Raw genomic sequence first — 15,630 nt, 5'->3', positions numbered from 1 at the left:
TTCGACGGTACCCTCAGTATCAAGGCAGCCCCAAAATCTGCTTTGCTCACACTTTGAATTGATGAAGCTGCAGTCGGTACATTATATCAAGGTTAAATCAAGTAGCAGGTAAAGTTGTGCTAAGTGCGTCTTCGTTCATCATCATATCTTATTTTGCTCAGATTTGACGGTAATGACACAATTATAAAAACGGATCAACACGCTGGCTGATGTTATCAGCTTTCGGCCGATTGGGAGCAAAAGTTCTGCGCTTCGGTACGGAATCCAAAAGACCACCCAAGATAAAAAAAAAAACATTTTCGTCTTCACTGTAATGATCGAGAGTGTTCGCTTTCAGGAACGTAAACAATGACCACGTGTACGTGAAAAAGTGCCCGCCTGCGCGCGCACTCAGAGCACCGCGCCCAGCGCTAGCTTAACCAGGAAAAGGATGGAAGACGAGCGTCTGCAGGCTCGCAGAAGAGTGCGGAGAGTGAGAAGCGAGAACAGGTAGGCAAAGGTATACTTCGTGCTTCAGCTTCCCAGCGCGTACGTTATGCACGCACACGGAGCGAAACCATCGACCGCCGCGAAGCACCGCGACCACAAAAGACAAAAACAAATTTTTGTCTTTACTTTATTGAGAGTGCTTTCCGGAACGTATAGGTATGTTAAAAACTACATGGACTCGAAATCACGCGTCGCGCTAGCGTCGGCGTCGTTCGGCGGCAACACGCAGACACGGGCACTTTCAATCGGGATTGAAGTGAATCGCGATCGAGTTTTTGAACGCGCTCGACGCACTGCCGCTGCTACACGGCATGTTTCAATCGCGATCGAGAAGTTCCACCGGTTGAATTCGTGTACGCCAGATGACGCTAACAATGCACTTGCGGCCGGCGTCTGGGGACTATGCGCGGCCGTATGTATACGTAATTATGTAAATATTACCGCACGTTCATTTGGGTCAAGTTATTTGACACAATTTCTGGCGTTAGTTGAAGTTGTCAACTTCTGCGCCATTACTGAGCGGGGACGAGAGTATCGCCGCTTTCGTTCGATCGCGATTGAGAAAAGAGGATTGAGTTCGAGCGGGATCAGCTCGATCGCGATTGAAAATGCCGTGTCACAGGGGCATAAGACGGGCGAAGTCACGCTGTAGTGTACTAGTAAAGTCACGCGCTAGCCGCCGCGTCGGTGCGCTGCTGGACACGTTTGTACTAAACATGCCATTAGTTGAAGTCATTTATGAGCAGGTATTGTCGATTGTTGAACTGCACTTAACAAGACCCTAGCCTTATAAAAAATATTTGCGGGCAAATGTTGACATCCTGCGAAATGTATTTCAAGTCACTACCGTAAAATCTGAACAAACTAAGATAGGATGATGAACGAAGACGCACTTAGCACAACTTTACTTGCTACTAGATTTAACCTTGATGTTGTGTACCGACTGCAGCTTCATGAATTCAAAGTGTGAGAAAAGCGAATTTCGGGGCTGCCTTGATGCTAAGGTTACCGTCGAACGACACTTGTAGGTTAAACGGCAAGGCACTCTGGGCCCCTTTGTTTGCCTTGAAAAAAAAAAGAAAAGCCGGTAAAACCCTCATTGCTAAAAAAACGAGGTTTTGCCAAGAATTGAACCTTGGACTTACGAAACAAAACGCCAGCACACAAGCGCGCAACCACTCGACCACGCCAGGAGAATACGCGGGTGTCAAGAATTTGGTACCCTAACAGAGGCTGCCAACGAATATTGTCGAGTGATTTGTTTTGGTCGTTTCACAAATTTGAGCAGTGGTAACGCTTGTTTCTTACGCCCCCATTTATGCTATTACTACAAGCGATGCAACAACAGCCCCCTTATTTGAGTCAAGAAAAGCTATCGCAAAACCTCGGTCTGCCCTACGCAACCACGGTACCAACGAATAGAATGGCATGCGACGCTAGCATTCTGGCGGTGATAAGGCTCGGTTGTCACGCACCAATCATCAGCCAAGCCCCATCGTGCTAATACTACAAGTGACGTAGCCAGAGCTCCCTTATTTAACTAAAAAAAAAAGCTATCGCAAATACCGGATCTCCCCGATGAAAAGCAAACAAGCCACAAATGAATGACCGCTTTCGAACAGAAATAGCTTGCAACGCCGCCGATAACCGCTAGTTAAAAAAATTCACAGCATATCCACGGGGTGAATGATGATGAGTGGGCGAAGCTCCTGATGGGAAATCATCGGTAAAACCGTGACTCTTCAGTGAAAGTTCGCCCACTACATCTGTGTCTGAACGTAACGCCTAGAAAGACTCGCTTAAACCGCGCGTCGGCACCTTGGGGCTGAGCTCGCCTGATGCGTTTTGCAGACGCCTCACGAGCTCTCACTGCATCGGGGTCTGCCTGCCGATACGCGCGCTTTCTCGCCGCTTCCCGTTCTCTGACGTTTTGGAGATCCTCTTCGCGCCGCAGCCGTGCCGCTTCGCGTACGGCAGGGTCCTCGCGCCGTTGCCGTGACGCTTGGGCCTCTCGTTCTCGAACGCTGGGATCTTGGCGGCGTCGTCGCGCAGCCAGACGACACGCTTCGGCCTCCCGCTCTCGTACGGCAGGATCTTGGCGGCGGCGTCGCGCAGCTTCACGGAGCGCTTCTGCCTCGCGGGCTCGCACATCTGTAGCCTTATCCATCGGGCGACTCCGAGCGCGCGCCAACAGCGAACGGATTTTATTACAACGCTCCCCGCCATCTAGTAAACAATCCAAGAACTAAACTAGAGGTAGCCACGCCATCTAGTAAACAATCCAAGCGCATCTTTTCATCATATACAAGTACCGCCATCTAGTAAACAACCCAAGAACTAAACTAGAGGTAGCCACGCCATCTAGTAAACAATCCAAGAACTAAACTAGAGGTGGCTACATACATACGTCGAGGATGGACAGACCCACGCCTTAAGGAGCTTCGCCCCTAAAAGAAATTGATTCTCTTCTGCTGAAAGGAACGACCCCAAAGCAGGAGAAGGACGTGAAACCCGACCGCTGCTGCCCGCTTTTCGCTGCTTCCTCCGCTTTCCGCTGCTTTCGACGCCGTTATCTGGTGAGCGAAGACATCGGCGTTGCTCGCGCGTCAGCTCGCGTCGCCACGCGAGAAAACCCCGAAAGTACGCTGCATGTGGTTGGACCTTTAACTTCTACTAAATGTGCGTCAGCTCCCCAGCGTCGCAGACCTAGCCTCGCGCACGGAGCGAAACCATCGGCCGCCGCCCAAAACGAGAAAAAAAAATTCCACGTCACATGAAGTCGCACACGAAGAGAAAGTGACGTCACGCTGTGACGTCGCTGTTTGAAGGGGGTGTGGCCCGGCCTGGGCCCCTACAGGATATTTTTTGGGAATACGCTTCCGGGTCCCCAGGTGCTCTGAATGTCACGCCTTCGGGCACGAGGAGGCAGACTGCACCCGCTCGTATTCCCGGGCTGGGGGTCGAGGTTTTGAGGGAGACAATAGTGACCTCCTTATGGACGAAGAAGAAGGAAGCAGAAGGTTCAGCGGCGCCCGCAACGACTGAACCCCCGAACGCTAACCTCGAGAAGGCAACTGGCAACGCCACTTCGGGAAAGGAACTGAGCAAGACAGTGACGACGCAGGGAAGCATCGGGCCAGCAGCCGACTCTTCTCGGGAGGCGGACGCCGGCGATTCATAAGGGGACAGCCTTGAGACGGCAGCGGGCAAGGCTACTTCGGGAATGGACGCGCCCAAGACAGTAAAGACGCAGGGGAACATCGGGCCAGCAGCTGACTTTTCTAGAAAGGCGGATGCCGCTGCTCCAGAAGGGGAACGCGTTGAATCTACCTGAGCCGAGAGCGCAATAATGGACTTCGATGTGCATCCAAACAAGCGCCGTGATGAAGATGGCCCAGAGGCTGCGGAGGAACCAAAACAGCGAAAGCCAGAGGTGCCGTTGCAGGCCGGACGGCGAAAAAAGAATCATCGAGCAGCAGCCAAGCCAGGGGGGTTGTCACCTGGAAAAGGCGGCACTAAGATTACGTGAACACGTGTAGGCCAACGAACATCATACGGCGTGAGATTAAGGTAAGCGCCATGCACTCGGTCTGGTTCATCTAAATGTTGTCCTTATATAAGCCATTTCGATTAGGTACCCTCAATGTACGAGGACTCTCAGCTAAGAGGAGAAAAAATCACCTGTACCGCATTGTAACGGAGAAAGACCTCGACATCATCGCCATTCAGGAAACGAAAGTCGAAAGTGAGGACCAGACTGACGTTATGGTGCGGCCTTTTACAACGCGCTACTATGTATGTGTTAGCCACGCTGTTGGACTGTCGGCAGGCTGTGTTCTTCTGATACGCAAGTCGTTAGAGGTGGTGATAGAAAACGTAACAGCATGCCAAAATGGGCGCTTTGTATTTTGAGATTTCCCATTATTATCAGAGCAGTGGCGAGTGATTTGTGTATATGCACCAACTAAAGTGCAAGAAAGGCGGGATTTTTTCCAAGAAATGGGAAAATACTGCAGCACTGAACGATATCCAGTGTTATTAGGTGACTTTATTGTGTTTGCTCGGAATGGGTCAAAACCAGCAATACGCCTTAAAGGGGCACTGACACAAAAATTTTGCATCTTGTTTTTTTTTGTTGCGATAAGTATATAGTGACCTACTTATAACCTGTAGAAACCTCATTTGCTTCAGCGTGCGACGGTTGTTGAATTAAAGGCATTTTCAATGCGGCCAGTCGCAGTTTCGGTTTCAGCGAGTGCCGCGAAACGATGGATTTTGTGTGAACAAAGCTGACCACGTGACCGTCGGAGGGATATCACAGAGCAGAGCCGCCGTAGCACTGTCGAATCCGCATCGACGGCAGTTTCTGCGAATGCCCCCACGTACTGATCTCGTGAGGCGCTTAATTAAAAAGCGACCGTGGATGTGACGCAGGAGCTGCGAGTGCAAATGCTACCGCGGCTAAAGAACGACGCGCGACGCTCGAGACGGTGGGTGGCAAGACGCGCGCTGGGAGCAGCCGGCCGGTCTGCCTACAGGTCCGCCTACAGATGTGTTCGGCTTAGCACTGCGGCGGATATTCGAGTACCGCTCTCGTAAGCGGTGCAGATGCCAATTTTTAATGCAACCCGCCATCGCATCATTAACTCCTTTCTCATGTAAGCCACCATGGTCGGGACTTGGGGACATTTTCGTGCAGCGGTAACAAGCTATCACTCGAGCTACCTGCGCCGGCCTGGGCCACTTCGCGGCCGTGGCCGCCGCCTGCACAGCGACCGTGTGGCTAGCTCAGTGGCCTTTTCGTGCCTCCGCCGCGTTTTCGCATCCAATGGTAATAAACGGTAATAGAAACAGAGTGCCTGGAATCGCTGTAGAATTTTGGTCGCGGCCAGCTGCCCGATGAGCTGACGAAATCACGGCGCCTCCGCCGTCAACGATCGGGTCGTTGGTTCTCGAAAGCAGAAGCTCCGCCCTCCGCCCCTCCGATTGGAGCGGCGAGCCGGGCGAGCCGGCGAAAAACGCCGGCAGTGCGTAAGCGGCAAACACAAACTCGTGACGTGTTTGGATGTTGTTTATTTACACAGTATCCTCGGGATGTCGATTGCGCGTGGTCCTCTGCTGCCTGCTCGGTTGCGTTTCGCACACTTTAAAATTGATTTTAAATATGTTCTAAGCTGTATTCGGCGCTGATATTTTGCAGATGATGTATATGTGTTCCCACCAATCTATCTCCGAAGTTATCTCCCCTTCAAAATTTTGTGACAGTGCCCCTTTAAGGCTAGAATACATGGAGCGATCTTTCACGACGAAGTTCGCGCGGCGGAAGACCAGCCGCGTCACGACGCCGAATGTTCGTCGGGCTGCGCTACATGGAGCAAAGTACGGCGGCCGCCGCCGCCTCGCCGCTGCGCTGCTGTCAGTGTGGCTAAACGAGGCAAATACATTGAAGGGAAACACAGGAGAAACAAAAAAAGCCGTCAAGAGTATTATTATTGCTTTTTAGTTGCAAAACCCTCTAGAAAGGCGTAAAATGTTGTGTAGAAGTTTTTAATGTTTTTGTCTCGCCACATCTCGCGAGACCGTTGCTATGACGACGACAAACGCTACTGCGTCAGGCTTAACACCTAGAAAAACGCCCTTCTATCTGAAAAAAGAAGGCTATTTGTCGCTTGAAAATTGATGTGAGGGCAAGAGTGGACAAATTTAATTCGAAGTAAACGGCTTTGAACACGATATCGCATTGAGGGATTAGCGACGAAGCTGTTATCGCTGTGAAGCGGGCGGAGAGGGCACCGCCATGTTTGGCAACACTTTGCCGCTGCCGTCGACTGCGACGAAGTTTTTCTGCCCCGGCTAGATCGGCGGCGGACGATGTTTTTCCGCCGCCGGGCGTCCAGCGGACGCTGTCGGGCGAAGTTCGTCGAATATTCGTCGCATAAACGCTCCATGTATTCCGGGCTTTATCGTGACTTAAGCAATGTATTATGATGAAAATTGTGAATGATTTCGTTCTGCAAGACGTGGGAGATTGTTTTGGCAGCGGAAGAGATGTCCAGTTTACACATTTCCAAGGGGCTAGCCACGCCCGCTTGGATAGGGCATACATTTCAGCCGAATTGCTGCCTTCGTGTTGTGACTATGCCGTACCCCTTGTTTCGTTCCCCGACCACTGCTTAGTTTGCTTTTGCCTTGGTAGTAAAATGGAAAACACGAATAAATTTACATGAGTTTTATGGAAATTAAATGACAAACTCTTAGAAGATGATATTTTTCTGGAACGAGTAAGAAACTCTATGGAAAAAAATAGAAATTTTCAGCAGTGAAAAATACAGCGTTCAAACAAGAAATAAAAATGGGAGCAATCGAAAGGGCAAGTGCCATTAAAAAGGAGAAACAAAAGCAAGAGAGCCTGTTGCACACTATGTTGCAGACGATGGTTGCTGAAGAAAGGCGAGCACTGGGTGCGTTTAAAGAAAAGATACGGGCCACAAATAGCAGATAGATGCGGAGCGGTATCACGCAGCGCTTGTCAGAGCGACAGGGTAAAAAATTATAGCGGGCGAAATGCCCACCAAGAGAGCGCTGGGAACGGAAAAAAGATACGCCCGCCGTAAGGAAATAACGGATATTGAATATAATGGCACAATGAGCAGTGAAAAAGTAAATATTGAACGTGCTTTTTTTGAACACTATAGGACCTTGTTTTCTCGAAGCCCTATTGAACTGGCAAAGTTTGAAAGTGAATTTCTGTCACTTCGCCAAACATTGATGATGAAACAAAGTCACTTACGGAATCCCCTATCACCGTCGAGGAAGGTAAGGAAGCTATTGACAACTTAAACCTGCTAAAGCCACCAGGCCCAGATGGCCTGAGTCCTGCTTTTTATAAGGCATTTAAACATGACCTGTCCCCTGTGTTAACTGCTGTGTTTGAAGAAGCTTATATGTTAGAAACGCTTCCACCATCGTTTTCGGCTTCCCACACGATGTTAATTCCCAAAACAGAAGATATGGTAAAACTCCGTCAAGTCAGATAGTACCACCCCATAAGCTTAACAAACGTTGAATATAAAATACTAATGAAAATATTGCTAGAAGGTTGCAGACTGTAATTAGCATCTTAGTGGGGCCGCATCAAACATGTGGTATTAAAGGCAGGTCAATTTTTACGAACATACACAAGGCACAAAGTGTGCTTGAGATTTGCGACGTGACGCATACAGGCGTCGCAATGCTACAGGTAGACCTAGAAAAGGCGTTTGATCGTGTGCCCCGCGATGGACGTATGGCGGTTTTGGATCGGGTCAGTCATTCATAGGGTGTGCGCATGGCGTATAGCAAATGTACAACTAGACTTATTGTTAACAAAGTGGTTGGACGGCGTATAGAATTGCAGAGATCCGTGAGGCAGGGGTGTCCTCTTTTCCCCCTCCTCTTTTGCATATATATTGAATCTGTATGTTTAAGCATAATAAAAAAACGACACTGTCAAGCGATTTCAACTTCATGCAGCTGAAATTACAGTTTTGGCATACGCAGACGATATCGCTATCTTCTGCGTAGATCAACAAAGCATTGATAGGGCTATTAATACATTTAAATGGTTTTGTTATGTTAGTGGATGTGCTGTAAACTGGGACCAGTGCCTGGGCATCTGGCACGGAGAGTGGAGTTCAACACGGGTGGTATTTCAAAATGTAAAGTGGGTGACGACACCGGTGAAATACCTTGGTGTTCCCCTAGAGTTCCGACATTCCGACTAGAGTTCCTATTCCGACAGTGACCTTTACTGGAGGAGAGAAGCCGTAGAGCTTAAGGAAAAGGCAGAGAAGTGGAAGGGCGCGAATTTATTCATTTTCGCTCGCACAACGATTTGCAACCTTTTAGGGGCGAAGGTCCTTAGGGCGTGGGTCTGTCCATCCTCGACGTATGTATGTAGCCCCTCTAGTTTAGTTCTTGGATTGTTTACTAGATGGCGTGGCTACCTCTAGTTTAGTTCTTGGGTTGTTTACTAGATGGCGGTACTTGTATATGATGAAAAGATGCGCTTGGATTGTTTACTAGATGGCGTGGCTACCTCTAGTTTAGTTCTTGGATTGTTTACTAGATGGCGGGGAGCGTTGTAATAAAATCCGTTCGCTGTTGGCGCGCGCTCGGAGTCGCCCGATGGATAAGGCTGCAGATGTGCCAGCCCGCGAGGCAGAAGCGCTCCGTGAAGCTGCGCGACGCCGCCGCCAAGATCCTGCTAAACGAGATCGGGAGGCCGAAGCGTGTCGTCTGGCTGCGCGACGACGCCGCCAAGATCCCAGCGTTCGAGAACGAGAGGCCCAAGCGTCACGGCAACGGCGCGAGGACCCTGCCGTACGCGAAGTGGCACGGCTGCGGCGCGAAGAGGATCTCCAAAACGTCAGAGAACGGGAAGCGGCGAGAAAGCGCGCGTATCGGCAGGCACACCCCGATGCAGTGAGAGCTCGTGAGGCGTCTGCAAAGCGTATCAGGCGAGCTCAGCCCCAAGGTGCCGACGCGCGGTTTAAGCGAGACTTTCTAGACGTTACGTTCCGACACAGATGTAGTGGGCGAACTTTCACTGAAGAGTCACGATTTTACCGATGATTTCCCCTCAGGAGCTTCGCCCACTCATCATCATTCACCCCGTGGATATGCTGTGAATTTTTTTATGGGGAGCAAACTTTGGTATGTGTTAAGGTACTCCTCTCTTCACGGGCAAACGTCCAGAAGTCACATCGTGTTTTCGCAGTTTTTATTTGGGGATCAACCTGGGAGAGGATGAGTCGTACAAATCTCTTTCGACGTGTACGGGAAGGGGGGTTAGGTTTAATGCAACTCTTTTTACGTCAGTTGGAAAACCGCTTTCTGTTTTGGAGGGATGTAAAGGATCGCTTTCTGCGCACCGTTTGCCAAGTGAGATTAGGCAGGGTTTTGCCTGAGTTGTTCGTTACGACATTGTGTATGCCAGGTGGTATCCGTGGCTATCTGAGAGAAGTTGTGGACTCGTTACGTTTTCTACGCTCACGGTTTTCGTTAGAGTATTTGAGCGCAGTCACTAGGAAGAGACTGTATAACGATCTCGGCGACACTGTTTTCCTCATTCCTATGTATTCCTGTTTTTCCCATTCCTCACTCGGCTGGCACGGGTCGAGATGTGTTAAAACGGGTTAAAAGAATGCCAGTTGCACCGGGATGTAAAACATTTTTCTTTCAACTACACACCGGGATACTCCTTGTGAAAACATGGATGCAAGAAAAGGGCCTTTTTATGCCGTGGGGTGAACAGTGTTGGTTATGAAACAAATCGGAAACCATTGAACATGTTTTCATTGACTGCTGGGACGGGGTCTTCTTCTGGGATGTGCTGCAACGTACGCTGAAAAAAGATCTGCCAATCGATGCCCATGGTATTCGGTATTGGTCCGTTGAACATGATGATGATGGCGCCCCTCTAAAGCTAATAATGTTACTAGGTCTGCCCAGTATATGGAGATGCCGAATGGCAGTCCGCCACTCGGACATTGATGTGCGACCAGTAAATGAGTATTTCAGAGAGGCCATATTCTCTTTTCTTGAAGTTCAAAAGGCACGCCAATGTGTTCCAGACTGGTTGTCACAAGTGGAGAAGTTAACAAAAATGGAAATATTTTATCAGTCAGCACTGTATCCTAGAGTGAAACAGTGATTTTATGTCTTGTATAATGGGTTTGTTTTGTTGTTGTGTATTATTTGATTTTTTATGTGATTTTTTGTTTCTTGGCAAAAACCAAGGGGAGGCTGAGACAAACGGCGAACGTGGCCTGACAGAGCCTCAGCCACCCGATTTACAGCGTACATAACAACACGTCTTTTCACAAATTTAAGCATGATAGCACAATCGTAACAGCGAAATAGCACAAAGCAAAGTCATTACTACATTTCTTATGTATTATACAAAGCATAGGTCTCAAATTCACAAATGGATCGCAATGTACACTTAAACGCAGTAATTCGTACGCATGAACTTTCATCAGTTACACTACTATGTCACAATTACGTATTAATATATTTTTGTTTGTAATTGTTTTTAATTTCTACCTTTAGGGGAACATGTAGACATATACTTCGAACCCTTAATTATATATCAGTATTGCGAGCGTTTTGTTTAGGTAACACTTCTTTGACCTGTTTTTTAAACGCCAGTTCACTGGCGTCGAAGTTTAATTTTTCTCCTAATTTATTTAATACTTCAGTTGACTGGTACAGGAAATATTGCTCACCATAGTTCGTTCTTACTTTTGGAGTGTGCCGTATTGTATGCCTGAGATGGTAGCCAGAAGATTTATTGTTAACTTGATTGTGGGTCTTTTGCTTATAAATGGTGTGCAGAACCTTCATTTAATAGATTTGGTCAGCACGAAGCATTGAATATTCACTAAATAAATCACTTGTCCTCAAATCTGCGTAACAGCCACGATAATCTAAATATATGCGCAAATGTTTGTAACAACGGTGTTTGTCTGGAAATAAAGAAAAAAAAATGGTCGTAGTTCAATGGGTAAGACGACTGACAATAATTATGTCTGGTCTACCGGACACAGGCTCGAATCCTGCCGGTGCCGGTGCCTGTGCGGTTTTTTGCGATTGTAAATGCTATGCGCACGGACACGGACGGACATTGTGCGGTCAGAATGCACTCCGCACCTAAAACACTGAGCAACTGCGTTTGTACGAACAATAAACCTACCATTGTTTATCACCTTGTTTTTTCGAACATTACCGGAGGAGAACAAGGGAGAGGACGCGCCTACCACCAGTTCTCCCATCGCCTGCAAGAAACAGGCGGCGTTGTGCAAAACGCACCTACGGAGCTGATTACTTGCAGATAGCTTAGCAAAATTTCCCCTCTTGCTGCTGCCAGGGCCGCGCCTGTTATCTTAGTACCGTAAGCCTAGTACAGTAAGCTTAGTACAGTAAGCCACGGTGGTATCTAACCATTGGTGTGGCAAGCGCACTCACGATAAGATAAAACGGCAATGATCCCAGTGAATAACAAAACTATTTCGCTTTTTCTTTTTAAACGAAGTGAAAAGATTGCAATGATGGCTGGTGCTGACGCATGCATCCTGGCGCACGCAGCGCGCTTTTCGGTGAATCTGCATTCAGGGGCAAACCTCTCGCAGCATCAGCTCCCTCCTCCCCCCGCCCCCAAGGTCAATTAAGAAACCGCGCCGCCACTTGAGGCGCCGATTCGCACGGCCAACGAAATCACTGATTCGGACCGCGGAATACATAGTACGTGATATGAACAGTTAAAAATCAATGCTGATATGATGGAAGACGAAATCAATAATTATCCAGACAAAGATTGGGAGTACGACGAAATGATCGCGAATGAAGCCAAGCAATGAAACCGATGGAATGGAAAGAGAAAGCCGAGAAGCTGGCGGAATAAGGAAATAAAAGAGGCTACTGGGCAGCGAAAAAAGGCGTTGAGAGAACGTAGAGAGGAAAAAAGGCGTCGAGAGAACGTAGAGAGAAAAAAAGAACTGGTATGGAACCGGAGGTAGCCAATGAAAAATGGGATATCTACCGGAAAAAGAAAGAAAAGACTAGCTGTGGAGAAGCAAATGGGGCAAGTAAAGATCAAGCAGAAAAGCGAACAATGGATGGCAGACATACGGAAGGAGGTCAAAAGCACACCCATGAAGTTTTGGAACCATGAAAAATTGCGCCCACCTCCCCGCGAGGGGAACCCTGTGTAGATGCGACGCATCTTGGGGTTCACTTGGTGTTTCCGTTGGATTGATTCTGAAATCGCGTGAAACGTGTCGGGAACGCGTATGATTATTATGTTTTATCATTATTAGTATGTTTTATTGGTCAAGTGGTATGCTTGGGGCTTCGCTGTCGCAACGACCTTTACTCCATCATTGTTGCTGTAAGTGGGAGCTTATTTTCTTTTATTGCAAGTGTTAATCATTGCCCCATCATGCGTTGTATCAGTAGCATTTTGACGTAGTTTTAATGATTCAAGGATCTAAGGCACGTTCGTAGCATTTGATTCTGTCTAGGTTTCGTGGCGCATACATACAAGCAAAAAAGGCATGTATGTATGCGCCGGGCGAAGTCAATAAGAAGCCTCCATGGGGATTTCTCAAAGAGGTCGTGGAGTCATTTAACTTTCTTACCCCGCGGTTTTCCTTGGAATATCTGTTCAGCATGTCAAGGAAAACTATGACGAACACTCTTATTGAAAGTCTATTCCCGGTGCCTGTTTATCGCCAGCCTTACTTAGGCCACCAGAAAAGCAATATTTTAAAACGCCTAATGAGCATATGTATCCCGCCAAATGCAAAAAATTCCCTCGCACTTCCCGGAGGGGGAGAGTGTGTAAGTGCGAATGCACGGTTGTTGATTGCGCGATTACGGTGGATATCGTGATCTTGGAGTGGAGAGGAGGCGCCCAACACCCGCAGTCACTGAGCGGAGAGAGGAGGAGGAGAGTAGCGCCCGCCGTTACGGCGAGGGCTACACGAGCGCCCTCACGCGTCGGAATGCGGAGCGTCTCCCGCCCGAAGTGGAGAGGAGGCGCCCAACACCCGCAGTCACTGAGCGGAGAGAGGAGGAGGAGAGTAGCGCGCGCCCATCTCCCCCCGTTGCTAGGGAAGACGAGGAGGAAGACGAGGAGCGCGCGCACCCGCAGCTGTTGCTATGCGGACGACGGCGGCGGACGATTCAGGCCCACTTAAGAAGTGCATTCGCACTTAAAACATTTTCCTTCAAGCTTGTTTCTTCCACACTTCCAGTTAAGACATGGCTACGCGAAAAAGAAATGTCTATTCCTTGGTCGGACAATTGTCGCCTCTGTAATCAACCAGAGACAATTGATCATTGTTTTGTGTTGTGCCGGGACGCTGTGTTCTTCTGGGACATTTTGCAGCGGACACTAAAAAAGGACATTCACATCACCCCGTACACCATTCGCTTCCTGCCATTTGAAGATGTTAATCGGGTGCCATATGACGTTTTCGTTCTCCTAGGATTGTTTAGCTTGTGGAAGTTCCGCATGACTGATCGGCATGCGGAACCCCCTAGGCCGATAAAGTGCATTTTTCGGGAACAGGCGGCGTTGGTGCGGAGCGTTTATGCTGCGCAGAGTGATCCACCAGAGTGGCTGCCTCTTTTGGACGCGTGTGTTTGCTTGCCTGAGTTTGATCTTTGTTCGACTGCTGTCTGTTAGTGTTTATATTGTGTGTTAAGTGTCTTGTCTTTTGAAGTTTTATAAAATTTCAATGCATTAAAGAAAAAAAAAGGTTTTGTGGCGCAGTGGGAAGAGCACCATGTACCTCGCGTTCGGCCCACAGGGTCGTGGGATCGAAACCGGGCGCCGCTAACTATTATTTTTTTTATAATGTAGGGGGAGGGGTGTGGACTGACAACTCCGTATGGAGGGAGAAGGCGAGTGAATGAGATGCAGTCGCATCTAAAATTACAAGGCTCAAGAAACGCTATTCATCAATTCTTGATTGATAAGGGGGGGAACATTTAGAAGGAGAGCAGGCGCTGGCGCATATTCATCACCCGCTGCGGTGGCTCAGCGGCTAAGGCGTTCTGCTGCTGAGCAACAAGAGGGCGCGGGTTCGATTCCCGGCCACGGCGGACGCTTTTTTGACGAAGGCGAAAAGCAAAAACGCCCGTGTGTTCGAGATTTCGGGGCACGTTAAAGATCCCCAGCTGGTCAAAATACGGAGCCCTCCACTAAGGCATGCCTTATCGCATGTGCAGCGTAGGCGCGTTAAACCCCATAATCAATCAAATCAATTGCATATTTATCAAGTGATTAGTAAGACGTTTAGGGAAATAGAGATACGGAAGCCTGTACAGTAACATAAGTGCCACAGAAGACTTCAGAAAGAAAAGCAAGTTTGAGAAATCTTGATTAGTAAAAAGCAGAGCAAAAGGTTTCCCCCAAACAGCACTGGGACCGGACGGAACACAATGCACCTGACAAACCTGCTTGGACTTAAAAGTAAGGCATCGTTTATGAGGGCAATAGACAAGGTGATATAAACCAAACAAATCCGGTGGATTGGCTGGAAGGTATGACGAATTTAGTATAACAAGGCAGAGGCAACAAAGCCAGTATTGATTCATACGGACCACCCAGTGGTGTATAGATTGGTAAAGCAGGCGATAAAATCAGACATTCAAGCATGGCTGAAAGAAAATGAAATTTTAGGGGAACTGCACAATGGGTTTAGACAAGACAGGCGATTCGATGATAATTTGTTCGCGATAACACAGCGCATTGAAATCGCGAAAGCGCAGAATAGACCATTAGGATTGCGTTCTAAGTCAATGCAGTGGCATATGACAATGTAAACAGAGAACTGCTGTGGAGAATGCTGACACTTGAGGGATGAGATGACGAGTTAGTAAAGTTCCTTATAGCAATTTATATAGGTAATAGAGCGAACCTGACGTGAGAAAGGAAGAAATGCGCAAAGCAGGTCATTACCCATGGGGGACTGAAACAGGGATGCCCTTTGAGCCCAATATTTGTTTATTCTTCACATGGCAGGGTTAGAAAAGAAAATGAGAGCTCGCTTCTGGGCTAGTTGGTACATTATTTCTTGCAAAACCACTGCGCTAAATTGAAATTACGAAGACGAAGGACGGCGGAACACGCGATGCACACTTACGAAAGCGCAAACTATCAACTGGCCTTTATTTTCCGACCCTATAGGAAAAAACTGGATATATAAACATAGAAACAGATACGTTCAAAACCCCGAACAAAACCCTATCTGTGTTAAGTTCTTGATAGTTGTTATGGTCACTTCACTTTTTCACGGTCTCACTCACAGCTGGCCACCTGCGCTCGTCGTCCCCTCTCTCTGGCTCACTGTCGCACGGGGAACATCTTTCCGCACAAGGTGAATTTCCTTGTTTTTCAGAATCACCGATGGTTGGCTGACGCATGCGCCTGGTCTCTACGATGCCATACTAACGGCTTCAATAACTTCCCTGGTCTTCCTGCTGTGGGAGCGTGCCAATACTGTTGTTTCATTGAACAGGGGTTCGCATTCGCATTTTTTGCAGTGATCTGCCAAATGCCCGGGCGCTTGTAGCTTGGCGCACGCGTTCTTA

At 48.3% G+C, this 15,630-nt stretch overlaps 1 protein-coding gene across 1 annotated transcript in view; it reads right to left on the bottom strand.

Annotated features, from left to right (window-relative positions):
- Nucleotides 1-15,630, bottom strand: part of LOC144165013 (male-specific lethal 1 homolog) — a 174,534-nt gene that overhangs the window by 49,085 nt on the left and 109,819 nt on the right. The gene's annotated exons all lie outside the window — the stretch shown is intronic.

Source organism: Haemaphysalis longicornis, unplaced genomic scaffold, assembly GCF_048455015.1.
Source record: "Haemaphysalis longicornis isolate Haplotype H1 unplaced genomic scaffold, Haemaphysalis longicornis Haplotype H1 scaffold_14, whole genome shotgun sequence".
NCBI classification, from domain to species: Eukaryota; Metazoa; Arthropoda; class Arachnida; order Ixodida; family Ixodidae; genus Haemaphysalis; species Haemaphysalis longicornis.
The sequence above is the reverse complement of the archived record's forward strand: the minus strand, read 5'-3'. Positions and strand labels throughout refer to the sequence as shown.